Below are 14,357 nucleotides of genomic sequence, written 5' to 3' on the forward strand. Positions count from 1 at the left end.
CACTACATACCTTGGCAACATTTGTTCTTTCTTCTCCACCTTGGGCCAATCTGGTGTGGCCCGGAGTGGGAAAGAACTGTTTGTCAAACTGCTTTCGGGACTCCCAGCACTCATTCTGCATAATGCCAGTTCCTGGCTCTGACCCTCTTATCAGCAGGGGTAGCTTTACCAGAACCCCCTCCAGCTATCAGGAGAAGAGAATCCAATCTGGTTGAATGGTTAGTAGCCCCCAGCCCCCTAGGAACTCTTGAGCACACCTCAAGGCCATTTCACATCCACTAAGTGACTTCATTGCATACAACCACCACAACACTGGTAATGGCATCCATAAAAGTTGTGCTGGCCAATAAGGGAAGCTTTCGTCACTTTTTAAAATTACATTTTCTTCTGATCAAAACACTAAACTATACATTCATCCCAACAATCAGTAATAGAAGCCGATTTGTACTGCTCTTACTGCGAGCGGTAATTCCTTCAGAGAATGGTACATTGAATCCCACTTTCACAGAGATTAGAAGCAAGAAAACCCCTAGTACGAAGCATCACATTATAGCATTGTACAGTGCATTGTTTTCCAGGCACCATGTTTTATGCACGTATGGCTAACTCCGGTTATCCAATTTTTCAATGCCATTTAGGTCTGGCCATTCTCAAATATGGCCTGACAAGAAGACATGCACTGAATGTATCCTTGACAAAGCCCTTCAGTCAACCCACACAAACATTTAGGGCCTTGCCTTGCTTGAGGTTTTATGGCACTTGAACACTGACTGAAGCACAGTCTTAGGTAGGTCGTTTGAAATACTTTCAGTCAAAGAAATGGGCTCTCCCCGAAGCTAAAGTGGGAGTGAGTAATACAGGGAGGGAGGTTGTAACGAGGGTGTTTGGCCTACATGATGGCCATGGCCTGAAGCGTGCTTTGAAACACAATTTACTTGATGTATAAGCACCTTACAAATGCACAATAAATAAATAAATAAATACGTGTTGGTGCAAGGTGTGGAAATCAAACAACATTTTAAAAATGTTAATGCTTACCATAACCAATTCGTACACAAACATTTAACTAAATACTGTGTTTTGTTATTTTGAAACATTGACAACAAATGTGTTTAGTTCCTTGTAAGAAGATGGATTTGGGCACTAACTCCTATTCTTTTCTATATCTTTTTTTTTTGTTCCAGGCATCCCGTCACTCATATGTTATCCACAATCCCCATTCCTTTCACTGCTTGTGAATGTTCCTCATTTGAACTTTCAGGGCCTGATTTACAAAGCGTTTTCCAATGGGAAAGCCCCATTCAAAAACGCGTTGTAAATCAGGCCCTTAGACTCTTGACGGCCCCTCAATAAGTTGCTTTAGCTTTAAGGGCCGTTGGGAGTCAGAAAGCACCAACGAAGATTATGGAGCAACATGTTTAGGGGCAGTTAGGAGACTGAAAGCATAAAGGAGGTACATTTACAAGTAGTGAAAGCAAGTTTCTTTAAATGCTTGCAAACAATCCTCATTCGTGCTTTCAAACTCCATCCTGCATTTGCACATTTCCTGGGATGATTATCGGATGGTGGGAGCCATGGGATCCCAGGCAGCAGCCCAGCTGTGGAGAAGTTTTTGGAGACTGCTGGGGCTCTGCACCAGCTAGCCCTAGCCCACTTAAAGCCCTGGCTCTCCCCTATTTGAAATGTGTATGTGCTCTGTTTGAGCCTATACATCGGGGCTGTGTGTTTGTTTACGATTTCCCCAGTTTTTCATTTGTTGCAATTATGCCACTCTGACTTCACTATTCTCATACTATGCCACACGCATAAAACAGGACAGAATAGGTTTGTGGTTAATTAGATCTGTTAATCCGATTTATGATACATAGCCAAACAAACAGGGACTCCATTCTTGGGCCAAACAAAGAATACACTTCTCACACCAATGCTACAATATCTGCTAAAGTTATAGGAGACCTGAAACACAGGAGATACATGCAACATCCCTCAAAATGAGAAAAACGCACATGAGTGCATCATGGGAAAAGCTCTGACAAAAGACCAGCCATTTTGTGGAAGCCAGTGCTATTGTCTAATTTGGCAGGGGGAGTTGTCAAATGTCACTCTTAAGTCATCTTTTGTTCTCATACATTCATACATTCAAGCTTTTTCCACTTTTGTGCTATATTACAATGTTTTTGCTATTATTGTAATTGATACTGTTTGGTGCAGTGATGCTTTTTGTTGTTGTTACAACTCACCTTTTTATTTCTCTATGGCGTTCTCCATCTGGACTCCTCTATCATGGCATCCACTCTCTTCCGTGACCTCTGCGCTTCGTTATTCGTCTCCATTCTCTCTCTGGTCCTACCCACTTGGTTGGGCACACCCTGCACACCCTCATCTACTCTGATCTATAACTCTCCCACCCACCGATCACCCCTCTCTCCTGGTCAGACCACTCTCTCGCTCTCCTCTCACCTGGATCCCCTTTGCCCTCTGACCGCACCTCCCCCAGCACTGCCAACCGCATTTGCAAAAATCAATTAGATGAAACAAGTGTCAGCTGCTGCCTTCGCATCCACCTTCACCCCCCCCTTCGCTCACCCCAGACTCTACCGCTGACTCTACTCTCAGCAACCTCGATCTGGCCCTTACTAACACTCTGGACATTCTTGGCCCAGTAATGAGGATCCACCTGAAACCTGCCGCTAAGCATAACAGCTGGTATGACTCCCAACTTGTAGCCCTGAAATGCAAGTGCAGAGCTGTGGAACCAAAGTTGCAGAACCTGGCTCACCTTCTGACAAACTGACTTGTCACCTGCTCCAAAGACAATACAGACTTTCTACCCACGCCAAGAAAAGGGCCAAAATCCAGGCATGTGTCTCTGGTGCATTCAACAACATGGCTGAACTCTTTAAAATCTGCAGGGAACTAGCCAACCCTTCCGCAGTCTCCTCCTCACCCCCCTTCCCAAGCTCTCTGCAAAGCATTGGCCACACACTTTACTACTAAAACTCAGGACCTCTTGAGCACCCTTGTGCCTCTCTCCCCCACCCCACCTCCACTCCCTTGCCTCCTATGGCCTCCACCCTCCTTCTTCCTCTCTCTCCTCCTTCTCCCTTGTCACACATGCTGAAGTCACTAGAGATGTCTGCTCCATGAAGGTCTCCTCCAAGCAGGTTTCCCCTTGCTCCTCCAGAACCATTAAGGAAAATATTGTCTCTCTTTCCCCTGCACTTGCTGATTTCTGCAACAACTCTTTTACCAATGGATCCTTCCCCTCCTCCCTCAAGCACTCCCTTGTGCGCCCCCTCCTGAAAAACCTTCAGCAGATCCCACTTGTCCAGCCAACAACCACCCTATTTCTATCACCCCCTTGCTCAGGAAACTCCTGGAGAAGCTGGCCTTGCCCCAATTTACCTCACACACTGAACTTGTTAGCTGTCTCCACGACCATCAGTTTGGATTCCGAGCATCCAGAGGCACGGAAACTACTCTTCTGAACACCCGTGAAGAACTGCTCACATTTTGGATTCTAGCTGTCCTCGTTCTACTTAATCTCTCCTCTGCCTTTGACACGGTCAACCACTCCATCCGCATACAACGGCTCCATGATACCCTGGGTATCTCAGAGCGGGCACTGGACTGGCTGACCTCCTGCCTAAGTGACTGTCCATCCCAGGTTATCCTGGGCACTTTCTCCTCCCCTACCGCTTTCTCCACCTGTGGTGTCCCACAGGGCTCCAACCTATCAACATGGCTCTTTAACAATTACCTTGCTCCACGGGCACTCCTCATTTCGACATTCTCCCCTAACTTCCAGTGCTACACAGATGACACACAACTCTTCTTCAAACTTCCCTCTGACCATCTTACTTTTTCCATCATCCTAGACTTCCTATCTGCCATCCAGTCCTGGGGCACTGCCAATGATCTCTGCCTTCACTGTGTATTTTCCTAGTGAGCGTGTGAAGACTTTAACCTGCGACATGTAATGTAACTATACATTACAGTGAATATTTTCACTTACAGATTAGTCTGTATTGCGAGATAGAATAACTATTTTCAAAGTTGTTCGGCGAGGGCGGCCACATGTTCATTGCTTTTACTGAAGCAGCGTGTGCCTATTTCTTGACATGAAGAAAGCAGCTGTGCCGAATTCAAATAAAAAGTCTTCATGGGTATGCAAATGAGACCTGGCTGATTTCTGGAGCATGCATGATAGGTGCTGGCCAGGGAAATTAAAACAAGAATTAGGCTGCAGTCCAAACAGGAACCATGGCAATATGGCAGACATCATGAACGGGAAGCTTTGGGAATTCTCTTCAATTGCAAATCTACAACAGCAAGCACTGACAAAGCCAGTAGGTCTGGCTTTGCAAATGCACAGGATGTTGCCCTTTGGGGCGTTTACAAAACATGCCATCTACTTTTAGCAATGTACAGATATATGTTAGGGCTAACTGACCATAGCATTGGACAACTTAAGCCATTTAAAAGGGAATTACTGCCTTTCACCAATTATCTTACATGTAGTTTTGTGCTGTACTTGAAATGGAAAGATAGAAACAGAGGCTAGACAGTGTTATGGCTTCAAACCTGAAATGTTGCTACTCTCTAATTAGAAATATTAAATTTCCTTCCTGGGTCAGAGCAATCAAGATATCGTCAGAAAGCCATGTAGGGTCATGCCTGTGCCCTTAGTGTGGGAACAAGCCTCTCACTTCTCCATCACTCCCTCGGCAACCAAGCCCTTCTGCAAAATGGCGACCGTGCTGGAAGGCAGTGATCTCGTTACCTGCACCCTATGCCTTGTTTTCTTCCGATTTCTCCATGAGATTCATTCAACACGTGTGTGGCTCTTTAGAGTTTAAATGCAAACCTAATACTATTCGATAATGTGGTATTTAGTTAAGTGTGCACCACAAGAAGAGGTCGTAGGATACATCATAGATCTGTTCTGTGTAATGATAAACAATGCTTGTAAAATAGCTTGGCAGGTTAATGCACCCGCAGTAGATATTGATGCGTAACTTCCGCTTGGTGTGGCATGCTTCAAAAACATGTATGAAATGATTGCACCTCAAAAATTAAATCACACTCATAAAAATATTCCAACCCACATACCTTCTCTACTAATAAACCCATCAATGTACTATAAAACATATGCACATACAGCTAGGCAGAGCTATTGCCATTGCCAGTGCTTGCTTACCTCGCCCACGGTACCCACTAGACATTTCAAGCAGTAGGGGAATCTATCGAAGCCCACTCACCTATTCCATTATTCCAAGGAGTTAAGACTCTGTTTTCCTAGAGGCCTATTGTGAAGAAGTGACAGTTCTGGGTGTAGGACCCATTTTAAGCAAAGGGATGCTTTTGCTCATTCATACAGGGAATACTGATGTCTCAAGGACCCATTTCCCTAGAGTTCCAGTCAGTCAGTGGCCATGTGTCATTCTCAGTCATCTTCGCATGGGCCTCAGTCTCTCTCCGAAAAGCATCAACTTAGTACTGCAGAGGCATGCAGTCAAAGTTCTTATCCAAGTGCATAATCGTGCCCAGCCTGGATCCTCATGTATCTGGTAGTGTGCTATGATCCTCTCTTACCTGCTGGAACAACTGCTCCTATTGACCTCTGCTTCTCTTTAATATGTTCATGCTTGCCAACAACCTACGACCAAAAAGAAGAAGGATTTTCAAGTTTCAAAAATAGTTTCTAGCATAATGATGACATCACAGGGGATGACATCGCCTGACATTTCACCTGATGACATGACATGACATTTTGATCAATTAAGAATCTTCAGATCCTGGCAGTCCCCCCAGGACAAGCAGAATCAAAACAATCACCAGTAGAAAAGGATAACCCATAGCTCCAGGTATTTGACCTGCCAACCAGGAAATATACATTCAAAAGGAAATCTGGTTGATACAGGAAACTGAAATACAATATCTGTATTCAAATCATAGATTAATTGAGGTAACTGTTCTCAATGTAGTCAGAGGAAGGAGAGAAGAGAATGGTGTAAAGAAGCAGGTGATAAAAACACACAGATTTCATTGCCAGCATGAAAATGACATGCTGGCATTCGTGAATGTTTTTTTTGGCAGGCAGTGTTTCTGGGACAGGTGGAAACAGTAATTAGATTTCATGCCCCGGCTCTATCTGACAAAATAACAGCAATGCCCCCGGGGGCAAAAACAGATGCAAAACCTTGATAAACCTTTTATGCCAAGTTTGTACACTTTGTATCCTCTGGAGTCTTGCCAAATGAGCCCGAGAGTCATTACCTCTTCGTCCCTTTTCCTCTTCCCAGTCCTTTAATAGTAAGGTGACCCCAACTTCCAGAGAAGCAGCCATATTGCCACTAAAATGTATCTCATTCAGCGAAGGTTCCTCCCCTTTCACCACAGAGTGTGAAAGTCTCACCCACAAACCTATCTGTTATTCCTGTCTCTAAGTAAGGTTAAGGTGTTACTAAAACTCTCCTTTTGTTATTTCCACACAAAAGGATCCTTTGGTTCTTTCTGAGGCGCCCGCAGTCTCGTCTCTCACAGCAGACTTTCACCTTAATCAGCAGGAAGCACGTTGGTTGTCTCATTGAGGCCACAGCACAGTCCTTGCTCTGACCATCTCCTATATGACGCCACCTATAAGTAATCCTTGCCATTCCCCAGACCCAGAAAAAACAGGCATCTGGGGAAGCAGTGTTGCTGCAGCAGAGGTTTCCTTCTCAGAATGATCTAGAAGGGCTGGCAGTAGAGGAATCATTGCTGTGTAAAACCATGGTTAGTTTGAATGCTTGATAGAGCAAAATTAAGCTTCACCCTCAAGGCCTCACTACAGGTTCATATCCCCTCCTATGGAGCACAGAGACAGCTCCATAGTGTAGACGTCAGTAGCACTCAAGACTGCTCTCAGAGAACCTATTGAGGTGATGCAGCACATTTCCTTGTGCCTGCATAGAGGACATTGAAAGGACTACCTTAAGTCCCTCCGTCAGTTTGTGAACACCGGACCAACACGGCAGTGAAGGGTGCAGAACTTTACAAGACCTACCACAGCGCAAAGCGCCTACAAAGTGCACTGACAAGTGCAGTTACTGCAGTCGAGTAGCTCTCAAGACTGCTCTCCATGAACCAGCCCTGGCGATCAAGCACATTTCCTTCTGCCTGCATTGAGGATGTTGAAAAGACCACCCGGAGTCACTCCTTCATTTCGTGAGCACCGGTCCAACGAGGAAGTGAAGGGGCAGGACTTTAAACGACCCTGTAAAAGTACGGTTCCCAAGTAAACCGATAAATAATACAAAGTAATCACAAAATGCAGTGTATAAGTTGCATAAAAATTGCAAGTTTTACTAAACAAAAACAGCTAGCTCTTTGGAACGGAACTAGAAACCACTTCTTAACGTCATACTTCCAGGCTACACCTTTTAAAGCAGAAAATTGCAACAATTATTAACATGTTGATTGTTTGCTCGAAATCAAGCCACTAAAGAATGCTATACATTGACAAACCCAACTGGCTGTTTCCTTTCTCGTGATGAATAAGCATACAGCCCCTTGAACATTGCCCAATGAGATAGTCGACACAAAATATGACACCGTGATTGGTTGGCATCGTTCGTAGCGCAGGTTGATAGAATACTAGGTGCTGATTGGGCCGTTGTTGGAGACAGCTTCTGACAATAGCATCCCATCGAGGCGACCAGTGACCTTATGAGTGGACATCAGCAAGGAAAAAACTGTGTTGCTTTCCCCAGAACAGTGCAATCGCCTAGCCCACCATCCTTGCCCCCTACACCTGCTCACTCCCAACCTCCTATGCCGATACATGTTGCCAACCCTGGACCCGACTTTCTAGTTATCTCCTCATGATGAACAGCTGCTTGGAAAAAACATGTGCGTGGCCCTGCTGCTAGAAATGAATTCCTTCTGTTTATTCTTCTACCACACACTTCTAGTTCTATATTTTGGGAGTGCCACAATCTGAGCCTGCTCATGCATCATACTGTGCCCTTCACGAGTGCTGTGTGTTCATTAGTTTATCATCTGAGAAGGCACCTGCTGTCTGGAGAGCAACTTAATTCCCATGAGAAAATACTCCCTTGAAACAATTAATTGGATTCTGTTTGGCATGCTTTACTTTTTATTTGTATTTTATTTATTTATATAGCGCACCTGGCCCAAGGGCATCCGGGCGCATCACTTAGGTTATAAGCAGCAAATGCATAACACAAGAGGGTAAAAGCAGTACAAGAGACATGAGAACATTTACAGTTCTATACAGATTCTAATTATAAGGACAGCTAGTTACATATGTACAATCGGAATTAAGCAGTAGGCATGAGCAGAGGAGGTGGCTAGCAAGCAGGTGGATTCTTGGGCAGGTCTTGAGCAGACAGCCAAGCTTTGGCCTTACTCTTGAAAGCGGGGAATGAAGGTTCCGCTCTAAGAGGGTTTGGTAATGAGTTCCAAAGTTTCGCAGCCAAGACTGGGAAGCTAATCCCGCCAGATCTTTGAAGGTTGAAGCGAGGTATGGAGAGGCAGTTGGCCTGGGCACTTCTGAGGGGTCTGTTGGTAGTGTGGTAAGCAAATCCACAGACTAGATAGCTAGGCGCTTGGTTAGTGAGGCATTTGTGTGTCAATGCAAGTGTTTTTAGAGTGATGTCATGAGGGATTTCATCTGTGATGTCATCATTGTGGTCATAAACTGCACAGGGGGTGCCAAGTTAAGGTGGCTTAAGCTGAATTTCATTGGTTTCGTTGTGTTAAGTTCTCACCTTAACGTCCCTGCAACTAACGTTTTTCTTTCATTGAATTTCAAGGATTTTGTTATTCCATAGATGGCTTCCGCACCACTGGCAATGGCCTTTAGCTGTGCCCACTGTCCATTTTCAAACACTACCACACCACTAGCCATGTCCTCAGGCCATGGCCAGTGGGCACGAACTTCGGTCATGCCCACTGTCCATTTGAAAGCACTACCAGACCAATAGCCATGGCCTTTCGAACATGACCAATGTACATTCTAGAACACTACTAGACCACTAGCCATGGCCTTTGGCTGTGTCCACTCTATATTTTTAAACACTTGAAACCCATCACTCAAAGACGTTCATCAATCACAGACTGATTTTGACCTGTTTTGACAGTAGTATTGTTATGTATAAAAGATGGCAGGCTTTGAGAACTCACAATTCTTTTACGCAATGCGCAGTGGGATTAAAGTATTGGCCAAGGATCACACACTTTGGTTAAGCAGCGTGCTACAAGACCCTTGCTTCATGGCTGGTCTCTTAATGACTGTTGTGATACATCGCATGAACCACTCTAACCGCATCTAAGCAGCACGGAAAAAGGGAAAACATGATCGGTTGCAAGAACAGCATATGCCCAGGTGCTTTTGTACCTTAGCGAAAATCAAAAGCTGGCACCCATGAATATACCTACAGTAAGTGAATATATATCGTAAAGTGAAATATACAAATTTAGCCCAATTGACCTTCTCCTTAGCAGAAAGTGTGCAAGTCAAAATAGCATTGGACTTATGAACACCAGAAAAATAACCTGAGGGAGAAAATGTTCCAATAAATATGCTGACAAATTATAAAAGGTGCTCACCTTTTAAACACAGCAATCTGTAGTGAAGTATTCCCAAGAAATCAAAATCCCATTACGAAACAGGTGCTTGTGGTCTTGTGGGTAAGCGTCTGAACTGGGAAAATGAAAACCTGAGTACAATCCTGGTAGTCAAATACTCCAACGAGCTTGCCAACCTAAAAAAAAAAAAACAAGGGGTTGTGTTCGCCCTCTGAAAAAAAGGTACACTGTCCACCGATATGTGTCCTTTACTTGTGCCCTGAAAAGCAGCCACAATCAGGGGAAAATAACTGCATCAATGTCCAGGATTGCACCTTCTCTTGTCACATCCTGGGCAAATACTTATGACTTACTTGCCCTCTCATCATTTCCCCTCCTCAACCCCTTGTCTGGCTTTGAACAATACTCTGCTTTATAAAGATAACTTGAAAAGTACACATAACATAGTGTCATTTAATTATATAAATACTCATATAACTATGTTAGGCAAACAGTGTACAATTGTGGCATTATCCCCCCAATCCTGACTGGGAGATTACAAATACCAGAATCCAATTCAGCAAAAGGCCAAAGAAATGGTCTCTCAGGGAGCACTGGGAACATAGAAGATCTTTAAACCACTTTTAACCATGGTTAAAAAAATATTGTGGATTCTGTGTGTTTTCAAAACGAAGGAAACACACAGCTTTCAGGACTGTGTCCTCTGTCCCATCCGTGCAGTAACAAGGACCAATCCTGCTTAACTTCACAGGGAGGAAGGGGCCGGCACCCTCAGACCATGTTGCTCTAAGTGGTCTTGCAACTTGTGCTAATTTATTAAGCAGCATGGCCTGAGGGGGCTGACACCCTTCTTCGCTTTGAAGATAAACAGGGTCAGTCCCAGATTCTACATGGATGGGAGTCCCCATGGCCAGTGATTTTTCACCCCTGATGTAGCTGTAAATATGTACATATATATTCAAGGAACAAACTTTAGTTGCAAGGACGTTAAAGTGAGAACTTAATGCAACGAAACCCTGGAAATTCAGCTAAAGCCACCTTAACTTTGTGGCCCCTGTTGCGCAGACTATGACCACACTAATGACATCACAGACCACATCACTGATGACATCACTAATTACATTACAACAGTAACTGGCATTAAACATGGCCTTCAGCCATGGTCAGTGTCAATGGCCACAGGTTACACAGAGGTATTATATATCTATATATCTAAACATATACCTTGAAAACCTGAATATTGAATTTATTTATTTTTTGTCTTCACTGCTTTTTTTTGTGTGGGGGGTCCCACCCCAAACCGTCCCACCCCAAACCCTGGTTTCTGACCCCTAAAAACCCATCCCGACCGTTTCCCCTAAAAAATGAACCCTTTACCCAACCATAAATATATTTGATATAAAGGTTTTCAAGGTATATGTTTAGATATATAAGTGATTTGGTATATAATATTCGATGTAAAGACTGTATACCATGGCAACATATGAATGGGTACTAGTCATGGCCTTCAGCTATGGACAGTGGTCACAACCTTCATCCCTTCGCAAGAACAGGCTACCAACCATAGATTTTGGCCTTTACCAGTGGATACAGCTTTCAACTGGATTAGGCACTAGCCATGGATTTTAGCACAATACTGCCCACTGGCCACAATCTTTGGCTGTGCCCACTATATATTCTAACATATAAATAGGCCACTAGCCATGGCCTTTGACCTTGAGCAGTTTGTACATCTTTTGGCCATGTCCACTGTATATTTTAAAATAATAAAATGCAATAAGCGATGACCTTCGGCCGTGCTCGCTGTGTATTACACAACACTAACCAGCCACTTGCTATGGTTTTCAACCGTGCCCACTGTATATTATATACACTAACCAGCCACTAGCCATGGTCTTCAACACAATACTGGCCAGTGGCCACAGCCTTTGGCTGTGCCGACTGTATATTTTGACATATGAATGGGCACTAGCTATGGCCTTTAGCTATGGCCACTAACTACAGCTTTCAACATTGCACACTATGGGCCTTATTAGGACCCTGGCGCTTCCGTAATGAACGGTGCCAGTACGGGACCGGCACCGTTCATTACGGGCTGTCCTATTACGAGGACTGCTGCGGGGCCTGCTAAGGAACGCCTGGTCAGACCAGGCGTCCTTAGCGGGTCCCGCTAGCAGTCCAGGATGCTAACAACGGGCCGTCATTAACAACGGGCCCGTTGTTAGCATCCTCCCCATTCCCATTGAGCCCTATGTGGCTCAAATGGGAATGGGGAATAATTTTTACCAGGTCCCAGAGAAGGGTAATTACTGGGTCCGACAAGGTCGGCATGACCCGGTTATTGCCCTTTTCTGGGAAACGGTAAAAAATTATTTCCAGCGGCAGCCGTGCACTTACTAAGGGCACGGCTACCTCCAGGGTCATAATGAGGCCCTGTATATTTTAAAACAGTGATGGGCCACTAGGTATTGGTATTTTGAACACTAACCAACCACTAGCTATTGACTTTGGTGCTGGCCAGTGACCCCAGTCTTTGTCATGGCCAAGTCCATGTCCTAAATTATTATTAAGGTAATCAAAGTTTTCATGAGCTAACTTATAAATGATGTTATGTCTAATTCCGTTATTGATGTAATCAATGATATACAATGCCATTAGTGCTGTCACCAGTGATGTCATCAGTGATGTGATCTGTGATGTCATCATTGTGGTCATAGTCTGCGCAACAGAGGGCACACAGTTAAGGTGGCTTTAGCTGAATTTCCAGTGTTTTGTTGCATTAAGTTCTCACCTTAGTGTCCTTGCAACTAACATTTTTTCCTTGAATTTCAAGGGTTTTCCTATTTCATACATAAACAAAACAATGTATTATGTCTAGAAAGTAAAATAAAAAGCAATTGTGCAACCACATTACCCCCAAATAAACCTGTTGTTATGTAAAATGTGTTTGCATATGTACTTTTTAAAGTATTTATATGGATATGTACTGTTCATGAATAGTTATTTAAGTGTTACACTAACTGTGTAGAAAGACTACACTCAATATATATTTAAATAAATATGTAAAAGACTACTGCCAATATATATGTATATATATATGTTATCCATGCAACTGACTTGCCATCAGTCATTCGAAGAGCACTCGCCTTCGGATGTTACTTCAGAGATTTACATCACTCTCAGCATATCTTTTATAACCTCTTTATTGGTTAAAAGTTGGCATGGTATATAATACGCCTAGCATCTCGGCTTTCCCAACAAAAAGTTGACGCGTTTCGCGGCGTTACTCGCCGCTAGCTCACAACACCAGTATCCTATCACCATAGTGTTAAAATACAAAGAGACATGACTGTAGGCATAGAAACAGGACATGCGGATCGACATTTAGTGGAAACAAACAAGGGTCTTACATGTTAGTAACTAGTTGGTTGTGTGCCGGCGGCCATCTTAAGATGGGCTTAGTTCCTGTGATGTGTTTTATCCCATTTAAGTTGGTTCATGTGAAGTCAGTGATTAAATAATCATTACAGACTCTCGTAATACCCAGTACTATCATTCGTGAACTATTAATAACTTCTTAATAGTATGGTCTCTTCTACGGCACACTTTGTACTAGTCTTGCAGATGTCAGGTGTGTTAGATGGTTTCCACGTGATCCAAGAAGTGTAGTAATCTCTAATTACCATAAGATGCCTAATTCTCTAAGTATAAAATGTTTTTATGCCTTCATGTAGAGTGCATGGTGCATTAGCCATTTATGCAATAGAGTGCATAGTGCCTGCAACTTATTCGAGTAATATTCCACTTGATCCGAGTAATGTGGTACTATATGATTTTCATCTAGTACCTTGTTCCCTTTATTTAAAGTGTCTTATGCCTTAATGTAAAGTGCATAGTGCATTCGACATTTGTCAAATAAAGTGCCTAGTGCAATTTGTCAAAGTGCCAAGTGCTTACGTGCATAGAGACTTAATTGTCCATAAAGTGCTTGGTGCTTAGTACTTAGCAGCCTCGGATCAGATTAATTTTTTTGGAAATATCACAATTAATGTTACCTGCATGTCTCTAGCCTACATTATGTGTCAGTTCATACTGGTCCAAATGTTTAAAAATATACAACAATCCACAATCGTGGCTCTCCACAAAAAGCACACAAATACCCATCAGCACAACACATGTGATAAACATTTAGTTAAAATCTGCAACAAATTTGGATTCACACTTATTTGGAATCCAGTTAATGAAATCACTTCTAATCAGTTATATATCAGACATAAGGACCATTGATCATGAAAATCAATGTCCTAGAAAGGTATAAAGTTCTTCGTCCATGTTGTGGCCTCTTGGCTGTTTTGTTTCGAAATCTAGAATGCAACGAGTTTCTTGTTGTCGTAGCTTTTTTTCTCGGTCTCCTCCTCTAGGGCCATTATCAATGGCATGGATTCAGAAGAATGCGAAACTTTCCATGTTGTTCTCGTGGTATTCAGAAAAATGTTTGGCCATTGGATAGTTCGCATCTTTGTTGTATATAGCCCTGACATGTTGTTGCACTCTTATTTTCAATTTGCACTTGGTGCTTCCCACGTACCACTTGTTGCACTTACATAACAGAATGTATACCACGTATTCGGTGTCGCACGTGATTTTTTCGTTGATGTGTACAGTTACCCCTGTTACTGGGTGCTCCAAAGTAGCACAGTTTTTTGCAAATTTGCACATATTACACCTTGTGCATTTATAGAAACCTTTCTTCCGATTCTTTA

Source organism: Ambystoma mexicanum, chromosome 9 (assembly GCF_040938575.1).
Source record: "Ambystoma mexicanum isolate Mex_15411 chromosome 9, UKY_AmexF1_1, whole genome shotgun sequence".
In the NCBI taxonomy this organism is placed as follows: domain Eukaryota; kingdom Metazoa; phylum Chordata; class Amphibia; order Caudata; family Ambystomatidae; genus Ambystoma; species Ambystoma mexicanum.